Below are 17881 nucleotides of genomic sequence, written 5' to 3'. Positions count from 1 at the left end.
TTACTATTCTTATGACAAATGCAGTATAGTAAAAATGCACAAGAAAGGAGAAAAATAGTCTTTACTCTATTAATTTTTACTATCACATTTTAAGTCAGAAGCTGGGGAAATAATGTATTATTACCAGACACATTAAATAGCCCAGTAAGCAGATCAATAACAAAGTGCAAAGACCACAAAGTCCCCACTTATCTCTGTCTTTTAGACATATATCAAATTTATCACTCTCCCTAGATGCTGTTCTTTTTAGCTTCTACTTAAATTATTTCCCTGTTATTTCTGCTCTGGGTCTGCCTTCCACTCTGTTAGATTTTGCTTTTTGGCTGTGCCGCCGTCATGTTGCTGATACTGATGCTCAATGTGATGTCAGAGGGCTGGTAATTCTAACTGCTTTGTCAAAAAGAGTAAGAATCATGTAGATTTTCCATGTTGTTTTCCCAACTTTTCATGTCACGACAATGCTTTTCAATTTAAATATATGTCCTCAGGACAAGCAGGTGCTAATAATTTAAGGAATTGCAACATATTAAATTACTAGAATATTCTTATAGGCCAGTAGTTTTGTTCTGTTCATTCCCCTTGTTACTTTTTAGATTATTAGTTACAGGATTCGGCAGAAGTACAGTGAAAGAAAAATGGAAGGGCCCAAAGTTAGGTTCCTTATTTTTAAAATATTTATCAGGACTATTTTTTAGCTTATAATAATTTACCTTAGAGAAACAGAAGATATGTAATGAAACACTATAGCTTCTCTAGTCTTGACCTTATTCAAATGACTTGCACCGTTAACTGACAGCATGGACTACTGTTGTCTACTTAAGAAGTCCTTCTGAACTGTATACTGATCTAATGTGTGTGAATGTGTGGCACTTTATATTAAAGCTTTGAATCAGAGATATTTATGCTTTACGCTTTCACTGAATGCTTTGGGTTTTGGCTGATAGCTGATCCAACACACTGCTTTAAATAAAGCAACTGTGACCTGGAAACAGGATAAAAAATGGAGCCTGATTGACAAAAATTGAGTGGCATGGTTGCCTGGGCTCAGAGGTCCATCAGTTACTGAGACAAACCAGACAGGCAAGAGCTTGTAGTAAAATATGCATGTCATTTAGGGAGGAAAGAGGCATAAACTGTTCTCTCATCTGGCAAATGGCTTATGGTCCTCATTGTCATAGTAGGGAAATAACCGTCTACAAAAGATCACTTAAACTTTTTCTTATACAGGAAGATCTTCGTTGTTAATCTGTAGACAGAAAAGCATTATGTGAATTTATCATTTCCTCATACGTCAGCATTCTCACAATGATAACATAGTACCTTATATGACTCATGTCTTGTATTCCAAAGGGTCTGTCAATATCATCTGAATACATTTATTTTAACCAATCCCTGACTTTAATGTATTCCCTCATTGATAAATACATCAGTGCAATTAACAGGATTTCCTATCTTTGTATGCTCTTTCCTCTGTTTGCAATACTTTTCCTCTTCTTAGCCATTGTTCTTTATACACAGAAGTATTGTTTTCTTTATAGATCTTTCCCTTAAGTATAACAGAAGCAAATTTGGGAGTCATTGGCCACTTATTTTTTATTTTATTTTATTTTATTTTATTTATTTTATTTTATTTATTTTATTTTATTTTTTTATTGGTGTTCAATTTACTAACATACAGAATAACCCCCAGTGCCCGTCACCCATTCACTCCCACCCCCCGCCCTCCTCCCCTTCCAACACCCCTAGTTCGTTTCCCAGAGTTAGCAGTCTTTACGTTTTGTCTCCCTTTCTGGTATTTCCCACACATTTCTTCCCCCTTCCCTTATATTCCCTTTCACTATTATTTATATTCCCCAAATGAATGAGAACATATAATGTTTGTCCTTCTCTGACTGGCTTACTTCACTCAGCATAATACCCTCCAGTTCCATCCACGTTGAAGCAAATGGTGGGTATTTGTCTTTTCTAATAGCTGAGGAATATTCCATTGTATACATAAACCACATCTTCTTTATCCATTCATCTTTCGTTGGACACCGAGGCTCCTTCCACAGTTTGGCTATCGTGGCCATTGCTGCTAGAAACATCGGGGTGCAGGTGTCCCAGCGTTTCACTGCATCTGTATCTTTGGGGTAAATCCCCAGCAGTGCAATTGCTGGGTCGTAGGGCAGGTATATTTTTAACTGTTTGAGGAACCTCCACACAGTTTTCCAGAGTGTCTGCACCAGTTCACATTCCCACCAACAGTGTATGAGGGTTCCCTTTTCTCCGCATCCTCTCCAACATTTGTTGTTTCCTGCCTTGTTAATTTTCCCCATTCTCACTGGTGTGAGGTGGTATCTCATTGTGGTTTTGATTTGTATTTCCCTGATGGCCAGTGATGCAGAGCATTTTCTCATGTGCGTGTTGGCCATGTCTATGTCTTCCTCTGTGAGATTTCTGTTCATGTCTTTTGCCCATTTCATGATTGGATTGTTTGTTTCTTTGGTGTTGAGTTTAAGAAGTTCTTTATAGATCTTGGAAACTAGCCCTTTATCTGATATGTCATTTGCAAATATCTTCTCCCATTCTGTAGGTTGTCTTTGAGTTTTGTTGACTGTATCCTTTGCTGTGCAAAAGCTTCTTATCTTGATGAAGTCCCAATAGTTCATTTTTGCTTTTGTTTCTTTTGCCTTCGTGGATGTATCTTGCAAGAAGTTACTATGGCCGAGTTCAAAAAGGGTGTTGCCTGTGTTCTTCTCTAGGATTTTGATGGAATCTTGTCTCACATTTAGATCTTTCATCCATTGTGAGTTTATCTTTGTGTATGGTGAAAGAGAGTGGTCTAGTTTCATTCTTCTGCATGTGGATGTCCAATTTTCCCAGCACCATTTATTGAAGAGACTGTCTTTCTTCCAATGGATAGTCTTTCCTCCTTTATCGAATATTAGTTGCCCATAAAGTTCAGGGTCCACTTCTGGATTCTCTATTCTGTTCCACTGATCTATGTGTCTGTTTTTGTGCCAGTACCACGCTGTCTTGATGACCACAGCTTTGTAGTACAACCTGAAATCTGGCATTGTGATGCCCCCAGATATGGTTTTCTTTTTTAAAATTCCCCTGGCTATTCGGGGTCTTTTCTGATTCCACACAAATCTTAAAATAATTTGTTCTAACTCTCTGAAGAAAGTCCATGGTATTTTGATAGGAATTGCATTAAACGTGTATATTGCCCTGGGTAACATTGACATTTTCACAATATTAATTCTGCCAATCCATGAGCATGGAATAGTTTTCCATCTCTTTGTGTCTTCCTCAATTTCTTTCAGAAGTGTTCTATAGTTTTGAGGGTATAGATCCTTTACATCTTTGGTTAGGTTTATTCCTAGGTATCTTATGCTTTTGGGTGCAATTGTAAATGGGATTGACTCCTTAATTTCTCTTTTCTTCAGTGGCCACTTATTTTAACAGGAGTGTTTCATACATATCTTCATATCTTTTGCAAATTAAAAACTCTACAGTTATCAATTATCTTTATTGTCCAAATATATCAAATATCCTTATTATTCATTTAAGAATAACTCAGAGTTAAGACCCCTTTCTCAAATTTGTATGCTGAAAGTGCTTTGATGACTATCAAGAATGAAATGACCAGGACTTAATGAATTGAATAAAAGGTAAGTTGACCTGGTAGTAAAAGCACAGAATAGGAAATAAGAATGGGATTTTAGTCCCAGTTTTATAAATACCAGCTGTGGTCCACTAATCTTTTTCAGCTTCTTTTTTGACTATAAAATAAAATATTCATTTAAAATAGACAAATGATCTTAAAAACAGCTTCTTAGCACAGAAACCTTTTCCTCAAGTAGGTGGAAAATTAATGTGTTCAAATGAAATGCTGTGATGGTTAAGGTAAAGTGATGAGGACCCCTGAGTCCAACCTCCTATGTTCCCATCCTTGAGGCAGCTCCTGAGATGCATCTCTTGAGTCTCATAGAATCCAGAAAGCCAGTATGAAGACAAAACAAAATACAAAAATTGGCTATTTCTTAAATCTAAAACCAGTTTCCCAAAGATCTTTTTTAAACTGAAGTGTGCATTCACAGAAATAAGCCCTTTAGTCTGGGTGCCAATGCCCAGCCATCATCCAGTTGTCTGTCTTTTAAACCCTACCCCCAGGGTTCATCGATTGCTTGTTTTCTGCCTTGTTTTGTTTGTTCAGCAGTACAAATCTATACCTACACAAATGAGAGAAAGGGCTCTTTGTGAAGCATAGCCACCTTGAGAGTATGAAGCACAGTTGCAGATCAATGGCTCACATGATGGCTACAGATATATTTAGGATGGAAGGCGCTGCAGATGATGATCCTTATTACTACAAAACTGAATGTAAAAAATATTTATCCTCCTTCCAGTGCTATAACAAAGCTCTTTTCCTTTCCTTCTTTGCAGCCCTCCACCTCTATGCCTGACCCAAGAGCTAAGGAACACTGAGTGGTTAGCTTTCATTCCCTGGCGTTTGTTTTCTAATTTACGTAATTGGATTTTTGGCTGAACTTTGAGCTCTGAAATATGATTTGAGTCCTACCATTCATTTTTATACAGACCACAAATACAAAACAACAATTTACAGAAAAGTTTACTAGAGAGGTAAAGATAATGCATTTCTATTAAAAACAAAATAAAAAAATCCTGAAGGCCCTCTCCTGAGCATTATTAGATTGAAGGGACTAAACTATCAGTTTTGAGGGTTAAGGCACAAATGATTAGGGGTAAAATTCCAGCAGGGAGTGAACATGCTGGGACTGCTGAAAGTTTATGACCCAAAGACATTTCGGGATATAGGTTATTTTGAATCAATAAAATACAGTTATTATTTAATTTTCACAAGCCCCCTCTGATTATGGGTTACCACAATAGGATCTTAAAAAATAATTAGATGGGAAATGCCAAAAGAGGATCTTAAAATCATATATATTTTAATTCTCATATATAATAGGATACAGGTTATGCATCAAGTACAAGAGAAATAAGTTGTTTTATTATTAATATAGTTAATATAATCAATATCACTCTTTTAATAATCTATTTATCTTCCTTGAGCTAAAGGAACTCACTTGAGGAAACAGACACTGTGACCCATGTGATAAGTGAGTAATAGCTTTAGTGATGTTTTGCTGTCCTGTGAATGTCCTATAACTATACCTGGGCCCTACACACACACAGACACACACACACAGAGCATCTTGTAACTACTATCTTCCTAACATACTATGTCTTCCACCCTAAAATACTCTCTCATTTATGGAGTAATCATCTCTACTGTGTGTAATGCTAGTGGGATGCAATGCCCCCTCTCACCACAGAACCTAAGAGGAAAAGTCCTGGGAGCCAAAGTTTGGGCATGTGATCTGTGGTCAGTCAATTAAATTTTTGCCACAGAAAACTCTCTTCTTTCCCCTTGTAACTTGAGTGAGTGATACAAAGAGGAAGAAATTAATAAAATCTTGGGGTAGCTTAAAATAGTAGTTTGGTGTACTTCAGTGGCATCCAGTGGCAGTTAGCTGTGTAAAGCAATGACAGTGGTATACAGCGCAGGAGTTACATAGAGAATAGGATACTTTTCCTGCTGGATTACCCCAGAGCTGTCTTAGTTACTTCTCCTTTGCCAAGCCTGCCTTTGATATTGTGAACTCTGCTGTAGACAACCAGAGTAGGTGTCTGTTTTCAGCAAGAACTGTGACCCCTGAGATTTTAAAAAATATCTGTATGCTATCATGTGCACACATATTAATTTGCCTGAATAAAAATGACCAGTTGTTTTACAATATTGATACTAATTTATTCATTAATGTGTCCAATATGTATTTACGAGATGCTTAAGTGCCAATCATTTTATCAAGATATGAAACTATATTTAAAAAGTTAACAAATATATTAAATATTTAGTACTATTGATTATGTAAAATACTTCTGTGTCAGAAACTAATCACAATAAAATAATATTAGTAATATTGACACCTTGACTTATAGTGTGAACCTGTTAAGTTTTAAAAGTCCAGAAGGCTGATGTAGAGAACATTTGAAATCACCTCATTGGCTAAGTCTTGAAGCTTAAGATGTTTGTGATGTGGCAGAGATTTTTAAAGGTCATACTAAAACTGCAAATTATTTTTCTGCCAAGATTCAGGGTGCAGAATAAAATTCTTTCCAAGGAGGGCTATGGGTCAGAGGTACAGAACAAATCTGATTATGTGGGTAGCAGAGGAGCCAGTTTTGGAATAGTGTGGCAGAATTAATATATTTCAGAACTGTTTCTTTGCAGGAAGAACATCTTTATTTTTAAACTTTATTTAGATATGTATAATAATGTTTAAAATATTTCTAGCAAGTAAATCTTTAGAAGTCCAAAGATAAAATAAAAAGATCAAGAATTATGTAGATTAGGATAATGGAAACAATGGCAACACTAGATATAGTAGGATCAGGATAGAACAATTTTCGTAAATCTGAATAAAATAACCTAATGTGAAAAGGAAGTAGAAGTTTTCATTGGACAAAATGAATAGTGCATATATATATGAGAAATTTCTTATTTGTAGAGAGAGAATTGTATCTAGGTTTTAGGTGATCAATAATTTAAACATGATCCATCCTATCAAGATAAGCTCAAGATAAGCTCAAACATACTCATTGTCCTTTTTATTATTGGTTTTCCACCACCCTTGACTCTTCCCTTTCCTCTAATTAGTCCCTATTGATTCTCCTTCTAGATTTTTCTATCTTGTTACCCCTTCTTTTTACTCTTAATGCTAGCATTTTGGTTTAGATCCTCATTATGTTTCACTTTGTGACATGCAGGATAATTCACAAACTAGTTTTTACTATTAACTTTTCTTTTTCCTTCACTAAACTTTATGTGGTTTCCTAAGAAGATAGCACATCTCTCTTGTCACATGCCTTCCTGCATATATTGTTTTCTGACACTGAGTTGGCCTTTCTATTTTATGCCTGCCTAAACCTCCCCCTCCTTTGAGATCCAGCTCAAATATTATTGTTAGATGAGGTCTTCCAGTTTTAAGTACTTCTAAAGCCACGACTGAATTTAGCAAACTGTTTTTATTATTATTTGCTTGTTTGTCTCTCTCCCATCCTAGGCTTTGAGTTCAAGAAACTGTATTCCTGTTTAATACATTTTCAGGGCCTAACATAAGACCTGCCATACTGCATGTGCTCAATTGTATTTATTGACAGAATGGATATTTGTTCATGAATGAATGACAGAATTTTCACTCACATTAACTTATTTAAAACTTACAAGAAGTCCTGAAAATTAAGCCTTTCATATTATTATATTGACATTTTCAAAGCATATTGGAAACTTCATATCAATTAAAAAATACATTCTTATATATTGGCTCTTCCAATCCTAATAGTAAACCTCTTTTGTAGACAAGGTAGGAATTGTCATTTCACAAGTGAGAAAATAGAGTCCAACCAATTTTAGAAAACTTGTCCACAATCACAGAACTAGTTATGGAAAATATTGAACCTGAACTAGAGTTTTTAGATGCCCAAAGAAAGACTTCAGTTTTTTTTTTTTTTTTCAACTTCCTCTATTTGCCCTCTGTTCTTGCTTCTATCCCCCAATGTAGCTTCCTTTAGTGTGTTTCACACTTAGAGCACCACAGGACTCAAAGCCTTCTAGAAATACCAAATGATCTATCTATCTTTCTTTCTTTCTTTCTTTCTTTCTTTCTTTCTTTCTTTCTTTTCTTTCTTTCTTTCTTCTTTCTTTCTTTCTTTTCTTTCTTTCTTCTTTCTTTCTTCTTCTTTTTCTTTCTTCTTTCTTTTCTTTCTTTCTTCTTTCTTTCTTTCTTTCTTTCTTTCTTTCTTTTCTTCTTTCTTTTTCTTTCTTTCTTTCTTTCTTTCTTTCTTTTTCTTTCGATTTTATTTATTTATCCACGAGAGACACACACAGAGAGAGAGAGAGAGAGAGGCAGAGACACAGGCAGAGGGGAAAAGCAGGCTTCATGCAGGGAGCCCGACATGGGTTTCCAGGACCCTGGGCCGAAGGTGGAGCTAAACCGTTGAGCCACCGGGGCTGCCCTGATCTTTCTTGAAGGGTACTAATTAAGCAACTATATTATGTGACATTAGATACAAGGCAATATTTCCGGCTGTGATATGTTGGACTAACTATTATAGCAAAGTCCTTAGCCAATGCCTTCAGAAAGACATAATTGAAATCTTTGTCTAGTGTGGATGAGATCTTTGAAACTAAAAATTAAATGTAATGAAAAAAAAAATTAAATGTAATGAAACAATGACTTTTAAAATGCTAGTGGTTTCTATACAATTTAATTTTTAATTTTTTGATACATTTATTTTGTTGGTGTTATAGATATAGCTAGTTTACAATAATGAAAAGAGCATGGAATTAGAGAGAAAGTATATTTAAATTCTGACTATACTATCTACTTGTCGTAGCATTGGAGAATGCAGTTAATCTTTCTGAGATTGCATTTACTTACCTATAAAATGAAATCCTAATATCTTCCATAGATTATTCACCTATGTAGAGTAAGGCTCCTTGACAATATGAGTTATGTCTTTTCTACTAGTCTGTCCTTAGCACAATTAATGCCACTGGATTGTCATGGATATCAAATGAAATAGTGCCTTGCAAATTCTAAAGTGATTTATAAATCTTAAGTTGCTGTTCTCATAATATTTATTTCCATAAAGTGGAAGAATGAAGAAATATTTTAAATATAAGGCACTATCAAGAGTGCATGGTATTTATAAAATGACTTCCAACATATAGTAGGATTATGATGTTTCTCTTATGAACATTTTTGTATGTGTCTCTTACACATTGGCAGAAATTATAAACCAGGAGTGAGATTTTCACTATATCATAGTGTAACTGGGTTTTAGGGTAAGCATACCTCCCTCTGTACTTATTAATATCAAACTGGTCTTTAAAATTCTTGCTCCAATTCATATTTCCACTATCACTATATAAGAATTTCCTTTATGTAATCTCTTTACAATGCTTGATATTCTCACTTTATTTTTTGTTATTCTTTTTTTTAAGAGGGGGGAGGAGAGAGGAAAGGGGACAGGAAGAGGGAGAGAGACTTTCCTTTTTCTTTCTTTCACTTTTAAAATATTCATTTCAGAGGTAGTATTTAGTGATTCATCAGTTGCCTATAACACCCACTGCACATTACATCATGTGCCCTCCTTAATGCCCATCACACAATTATCCCTTCCCCAACCCACCACCCCTCCACCAACCCTCAGTTCATTTCCTAGAGTTTAGTGTCTCTTATTGTTTGCCTTTTTCTCAATTTTCATCTTTTTTTATTTTTCCTTTCCTCCCCCCATGTTCATCTGTTTTGTTTCTTAAATTCTACATTTGAGTGGAATCATATGGTATTTGTCTTCCTCTGACTGACTTATTTCATTTAGCATAATACCTTCTAGTTCCATCCACATTGTGGTAAATGGCAAGATTTAATTCTCTTTTGATATTCCACTATATATACATATGGCACATCTTCTTTATCCAGTCATTCATCTGTCAATGGACATCTAAGTTCTTTCCATACTTTGACTATTGTGGATATTGCTGCTCTAAACATTGGGGTGCATGTGTCCTTTTGAATCACTTTGTTTATATCTTTTGAATAAATAGTTGTGCAATTGCTGGGTCATATGGTAGCTCCATTTTTAACTTTTTGAGGAACCTCCACACAGTTTTCCAGAAACAAGCTGTACTAGCTTGCATTCCCACCAACAGTGTGAGAGGGTTCCCTGTTCTCTGCATCTTTACCAATACCTGTTGTTTCCTGAGTTGTTAATGGTCATATGGTTCTTATCCTTTCTTTTATCAATGTGATGTATCATGTTAATTGATTTATGAATATTGAATCACCATTGCAAATCAGAAATAAATTCTACTTGGTTATTGTGAATGATTTTTTTAAAAAGATTTTATTTATTCATGAGAGACATGGAGTGAGGCACGGACATAGGCAGACAGAGAGGTGCGCTCCCTGCTGGTGGGACTCCATCCCAGAACCCTGGGATCAGGACCTGAGCTGAAGGCAGGTGCTCAACCACTGAGCCACTTAGGAGTCCCTGAGTGATTTTCTTTAATGTACTGTTGGATTGGTTTTTTTTGTATTTTCTTGAGAATTTTTGCATCCATGTTCATCAGGGATATTGGCCTGTTGTTCCTTTTTATAGTGGATTCTTTATCTGCTTTTGGTATCCAGGTGATGTTGGCCTTCTAGAATGAATTTGGAAGTTTTCCTTCCTTTTTTATTTTTTTGAATAGTTTGAGAATAAGTATTAACTCTTCTTTAAACATTTGGTAAGATTTTCCTGTGAAGCCATCTGGCCCTGGACTTTGTTGGGAGATTTTTGATTACTGATTCAATTTCTTTGCTGGTTATTGGTCTGTTCAGATTTTCTAGTTCATCCTGTTTCAGTTTTGGTAATTTATCTGTTTCTAGGAAATTTACCCATTTTTTATAGTTAGTCCAATATTTTGTCATATAGTTTTTCATAATATTGTCTTATAATTGTATTTCTGTAGTGTTGGTTGTTATTTCTCCTCTCTCATTTGTAATTTTATTCATTTGGTTCCTTTCTATTTTCTTCTTGAGAGGTCTGGCTAGAGGTTTAACAATTTTATTGATTTTTTTCAAAGAACGAACTCCTGGTTTCACTAATCTGTTCTATTTTGGGGGTGGGGATTTTCTTTATCATTTGTTTCTGCCCAATCTTTACTATTTTCCTTTTTATATTATTAGTTTTAGACTTTATTTGTTCTTTTTCTAGATCCTTTAGATATAAGTTTAGATTTTTTATTTGAGATTTTTCTTGCTTCTTGAGGTAGGCCTGTGTTGGTATATACTTCCCTCTTAGGACAATTTTGTTGGATCCCAAAGGTTTTGGGAACATTGTATTTTCATTTTCATTTGTTTCCATGTATTTTTTTATTTCTTTAATTTCCCCATTGACCCATTTATTGTTTAGTAGCAGCATGTTGTTTAACTTCTTTGTATTTGTGTTCTTTCCACATTTGTTCTTGTGGTTGGCTTCTAGTTTTACAGTGTTGTGTTCAGAAAGATGCATGGTATGATTTCATTCTTTTTATATTTGTTGAGGCCTGACTTGTGACCTAATATGCGATCTATTCTGGAGAACGTCCCATGTGCAATGAAAAGAATGTGTATTCTGCTGTTTTATGATGAACTGTTCTGAATATATCTGTTGATCCCATCTGGTTCAGTGTGTCATTCAAAGCCATTGTTTCCCTGTTGATTTTCTGCTTTGATGATCTGTCCATTGTTGTAAGCAAGTATCGTATTATTATCATAATAATAACAAACATAAAATTAGCCTTTATGTTTGTTATCGTTTTATATATTTGGGTGCTCCCATGTTGGGTGTCTAAATATTTACAATTGTTAGGTCTTCTTATTGGATTGCCCCATTTATGGATCTAATGCCCTTCTTTGTATCTTATTACAGTTTTTGTTTTAAAGTTTCGTTTGTCCAAGATAAGTATTGCTAGATAAGTATTGCTACTTTGGCTTTCTTTCTATACCCAGTTGCATGATAAATGTTTCTCCATCCCCTCACTTTAAATCTGCGGTGTCTTTAGGTCTAAAATGAGTCTCTTGTAGGCAGCAGATAGGTAGGTCTTTTTTTTTTTTTATCCATTCTGACACCTTATGTCTTTTGATTGGAACATTTAGTCCATTCACATTGAGTAAATATTGATAGATATATGTTCAGTACCATTTTATTACATGTCTAGTCATTGTTTCTGGAGATTTTTTCTGATCCTTTCTTGTCTTTGTGACTTTTGGCATTTCCTTTCTCCCCTCAAAGAGTCTCCTTTAATATCTTTTGCAGGGTTGGTTTAGTGGTCATGAACTGCTTTAGTTTTTGTTTGGGAATGAAGGCTTACTGGATAGAGCATTCCTGGCTGCAGATTTTTCCCATTCAACGTGTTGAATATATCATGCCTCTCTTTCTGACTTGCCAAGTTCTGCAGAGATCTGCAGATCTGCAGTTAGCCTTATGGGTCTTCTCTTGTAAGTTAGGAACTTCTTTTAATTTGCTGCTGTTAAGATTTTTTCTTTATCATATATTTTAGAAATTTAATTATAATATATCTTGGCATGGGTCTGCTTCTTTAGTGTTGCCTGTCCATTCAGGCTGCTGTCTCTTTAAAGGCAGAGATTGGCTATCACTAGCCCTCCTGGCTCCAGGTTCCAAGACACTGGTATTACAAACTCAAGGAGTTCAGCCCTTCTGGTTTTTAAAGACAAACTTTATGAGGATTAGTCTTCCCCACGCAAATCTATTGCAATCAAAATTGTATGGGGCTGGCAGAAAAACAGGCCCATAAAGCAATGGAACAGATGCAAGAGTATAGAAATTAGGCCTAACATATACAGTCAACTAATATTTGATCAGAGAGCTAATACCCACTGGAAAAAAGATAGTCTTGAACAAGTTGTGCTGGGAAAATTGGATATATACATGCAAAACTATGAAACTAGAAGCATACGTTACATGACCATAAAAACTAAATTGAAATAGATTAAGGATAAAATGTATGATCTGAAACCATAACATTCATAGCAGAAAACAGGGAAAAACAAGACCCTTTGACATGGGTCTTAGCAATAATTTTTTTGGTTATGACACCTAGCGCACAAGTAAGATCAAAAGAAACAAGTGAGATTGCATCAAACTGAAAGGCATGTGTTTATTTTCTTAATGCTAGGCTAGTACCTCAAGAACAAAGTTTAATGAAAATAGTGATAGGATGCTACTGATGTAAATGAATTATGCAAGTGATAAAGCGAAAGATTTCAAATGACAAAATCTTCAGAGATGTTATAATGAAAACTTAAATACTCCTCAAACTTATTTGATATTGACATAACATCCCAATAAAAGCTGTACTCCAGATGAATGATTTCCTAGAAAAAAAGAGTGCTCATTGGACTTTTCCATCAGCCACTTTTTATTTTCTCTACAGTGAACAATGAAAATAAACAGGTGATTTATTTTCTGGTACAAATAAAGTATAACTTTTGGCTTTTTATGTATTGCTGAAAGAAGACAGATTTTCTAGCATCACGTTCAATATTTATGTCTTCTTAAAAATTTTGTTGCAGGGCATCTGGGTGGCTCAGTGGTTGAGGTCCGCCTTTGGTTCAGGTCATGATCCAGAGTTCCTGGGATCCAGTTCCACATCCGGCTCCCAGCAGAGAGCCTGCTTTTCCCTCTGCCTGTGTCTCTGCCTCTCTTTCTCTGTGCCTCTCATGAATAAATAAATAAAACCTTTAAACAGCATTTTTTTTTGAAATGAGTAGAAATCATTTATAGTGTTTTGTCAATCGGTGAAGAAATTTCTTTTGCTTTTAGAGTGAGTATAATTTTACCCAGACAGATTAGTTATCTTGATCCACAGCATTATAATCCTGCCTATGTAGAAAAATTCTATGTATATACATTGTAGCCTAATATCCTATGGTGCACACTTGCATTATTTTCATCATATTGAGAATTCTAAGCTTAAAAGAGTGATTTTCATGAATTTAGTTAATGAGTAAATCACACTGTTTTTGAACATCCTCATTCTGAGTTGTATCACTAAATTTTTTGGAAAAATATCATTATTAAGGGGATGAAAACACTTTTTTATAAACATGCTTAAATTCAAATCATTTTTCCCCTTTGCACAAGTAAATGCGTTGAATTGTAATTAAGGGACATTCAAAAAAAGCTGATTTAAATCCTGTGGTTCAGTTAATCGATATTCTATGCCTTTGTTTTTCATTTCTTTTTTGGTCTCTGCTTCTTATGCATGAAGTTTGTGCTCAGAAAGCAGGACTATTTATACATTTCAACAGAATACCAGAGAAGCAGGACTAAGAACATTCTTTAAATATCATAAAATGTATTGTACTTTTCTATGTCTTTTAAGAAAGAATAAATGTAGACAATATAAATACAAATAGAAAACACATGAATCTACTTCCTTAGTTTGCCAAATAGCATATGCTTCTCATACTTTATAATTCCAAATTAATTTATATCAGATTCTTATATTTTATAAATCACTGAATTGAATATCTTTATACCACTGTCAATTTCATGTGGACAAATTTGCTTAATGCTTACATTTTTCATTACTGTGCTAATGGCATTTGATTGCACTTTGGTGTCTTCAGCTGTCAAAAAAGCCAGAATGAAATCTCAGAAGGAAGATTGAATGGTTTTCCTTTCATTACCTCTGCAAGGGACTCATTTTTTTATTTATATGACTGTTCTTACTATGGTAGAATTTTATGATAAGGAAAAATAAATTGTACCCTAAGGTAATATTCCCATCTTGATGGATTATAAAACATGTTAAAATTGGTCATTACAAAGTATAATTCTTCATGGCTTCAAACCCTGTTAGTATAATTTTTTTGAATTACAAGAAATAGCGATCAATTTAGTGGGTGCTATTAAATGACAATGCAATCAGACTGCAGCATTGTAAAATGACAGCACCAGATATCAGAGTTGGTAAATTTGTACTCCTGTTGTTTTGAATGAAAACAGCTTTGTCTCCTATACTTATAGATAGGTGAGAATGACAATGGGGCCTGAATCATTACATGATTGAGGCATGAAGGACATTTGAATTCATATTTCAGAGGGAACAAAATTATAATTATTCTCTAATAAAAATACAGACATTCTTTTAAAAATTGCTTATATAACAAAGTGTGAGAGTAAAATATGCTCACAATCCAAACAAAATCTCAGAGAACAAAGAAAGCTGCTTTTTTTTTTTAAAGATTTATTTATTTATTTGAGAGAGAGAATGAGACAGAGGTGGGGGGCAGAGAGAGAGAAAAGGAGAATCCTCCAGCAGACTCCCCCCTGAGCAAGGGAGCCCAATGCAGGACTTAATCCCAGGACCCTGAGATCATGACCTGAGCTGAATTCAAAGTTGCCCATTTAACTGAATGAATCACCTAGGCACCCCAAGAGAACTGATCTTAAACAGTTGAATAAAACTTAGAATTTTTGACAGTATTTTAATAAAATTTTTCTCTTAGATTTCTCATTAATCTTCTGACAGTACTAGATTCCCCAATACAAAATTTTTTTTTTTTTTTTTGCTTATCATAGCTCATGCTTAAAGTGTCTTTCTTCCTCCTTTTCATTAATGATTGGTCATTTGAATGGGGCAATTTGGTGGATGTAGTCATAGTTGGCTTCTTATTTAATCCACACAGTTTATAGAGCAGGGGTTATAATCATCATACTATATAGACATGGAAGGTGAACTTTATAGATTATATGATTTGTCCTAAACCATATTCCTAATATGTGGCAAACTTACACCTATTATGGTTCTAAATCCATTGGTCTTTTACTTTTCTCATTTTCCTCCTTTTGCACTTTACCTTTACTTGTCTTATATTGCTATGAGCATGGAAAACACTTAAAATTTCTTTCCAAATCTAAATACAGCCCAAATAAAGAAATAAAACAGTGCAATTGAAAATAATATAACAAATAAAAATAATAAAAATAAATAATAATTTTAATAATAAAAAAGGAAAAGCTAATAAATCAATAACTATCAGGTGAAATCTGATAAAATATTTGAATTGCATGAAGAATCTCAAAAGTATAAATCCACTTTAAGTACAAAGGAAGAGAAAACAAGTCATCTTCTGACTATACTCAACAACATTAAACATTAGAAGGAAAAAGGGAACATGGAGGTGTTTAGGAAAAAAAATTATAACTTTAGATTTGTAAACTTTGTGTTATTGCATGAAGTCAGCAGAAAGGTATTCCCACCTAAGTAGGATTTAAAAAAATCTTTGTAATCTTGAATGCCTACCAGAGGAAAGGTGCCAGGAGGAGAGGTACTTAGACAATAAAGTAATGAATTAAAATTATATATGCATTTGGTTATTAAAATAACTTTCTCAAAAATTCATAATATGAAAGAGTTTAACACTCAGAATTTTAACTGCAGACTAAATTCACAAAAATTGGAAAGAGTTCACAAAACCACTGTATCCTAAATTTCTACCAATATAATAAAAGTAAAATGATTTATTAAATCATTTTAATAGTTAAAAATAAGAGAAGAATATGGGAAAACTTTATAGCACAACAAGTATCTTGTATTTTCTCAGTCTAAGGTTTGAATCCTTGTTCAAATATTTTCAGATCCTTTGATTTTGTGTGAATTTATTACTCAGGGCTTCATTACCTACATCTATAAAGGACAGATAATGGTGCCTCTTTTATTGGATTATTCTGAGTATGTACAGATAAAACTCCCAGTACAGGGCTTGGTGCATTTATCTTATATGAAAACTTCTCTGTCTCTTTACTGTTTTTATATAGATCAAATAATTTCTTAAGATTATGCTACATATTCTAATGTGACTGAAATATTTTCCACATATATTTTATTGCTGCATGAGCAAGTTTTGTATTTTTTTCTTGTTTCCAGACACTTCAATGGCTCATAAGACAATATTAGTGGTTTTATTTGAATTTCTTACATATTTTGCAAATAATTATAATTTATCTCTTTTTTTGGTTTAAAATTTTACCGTTTTGTCCAGAACTTAATAACGGGTTTAACTCATCAGTTTCACTATGAATGTAATGCTGACGATTTGAAATGTGTGTGTGTATACAGATACATCCATATTAAGAATAGCTCATAATAGATCTTCCAGGGAAGATGACAGAGCAGGAGCACCCTAGGCTCACCTCTTCTCACTGATACAACTAGTGTAAATAATCTAGAAATTGATTTGAAGACTTCAGAATAAACCTCACAAGTAAATGTAGAAAAGAGGCCATATCAAAGAAGATCAGAAGGGCAAAGATATAGTCAGCAACTCAATGGACTTGTGGAACTGTCTGTGTTAGGAAGGGGCACACTGCAGGCACAGAGAGGGGAGAAAAACTGATCCCCACACTGGGCAGCCTGAACAGGAAAATGAATCCCCATAATATTTGACTTTGAAACCCAGAGGGGCCCAATTTTGTGAGTTGTTACAACCAGCAGGACTTAAACCTGTAATTAAAAAAAAAAAAAAATCAGGGAACTCAGCTCTGGAAGAGCTCTGGTGGGCAAGAGAAACACTGCTATCTACCCCCACCCCATCCCTCCATGCTTCTGTCAATCCATCCTTCCAGACAACCCACCTTGGTCCTTGCAAGGCAGAACCCATCCCATAGATTAATGGCAATATGGATAAGATTCTAGCACCACAGCCTTGCTGCATCCCCTCCTGCTGTACTGTGCTTAGGTGGATATGCCTTCTCCAATCTGTTCTTGGCCAAAGCTCAAGAAGTGTAGTGCCACAGGCCTGCCAGGGTACAAGCAGCTTCTACAGTGGCCAGCATCACACCAAAGCAACTCCTATCCCAGAGAGAGGGAAAGATAACTACACACACTAGTTAAAGGATACCAAGCAGGGGACTGGAGGCAGACAACTGGTCTGACTACAGGCACTGCTGATCAATGAAATTTCCCAGGAGACAACACAGGGAAGCACCCTGCAGTTTGGTGTCCAACACCTCTGGCAAATGCATGGTCTGACTCAACTCAGGCCCAAGGTGGCACCAGACTGGCTTATTAACATGACAGGGATCAAACATGCCCACCACAGGCAGAGACCCATTGTACATGACTAGATTGAAAAAAAAAGTGGCTCAACCACAACGACAAATATATCCATCATACATAGGAGATACCTATGAAGCATCAAATTATGGTGTACAGAAGACACTGCATTGCAGTGTACCATATGATCTCTTCTTC

Source organism: Canis lupus, chromosome 21 (assembly GCF_003254725.2).
Source record: "Canis lupus dingo isolate Sandy chromosome 21, ASM325472v2, whole genome shotgun sequence".
NCBI lineage: Eukaryota > Metazoa > Chordata > Mammalia > Carnivora > Canidae > Canis > Canis lupus.
The sequence above is the reverse complement of the archived record's forward strand: the minus strand, read 5'-3'. Positions refer to the sequence as shown.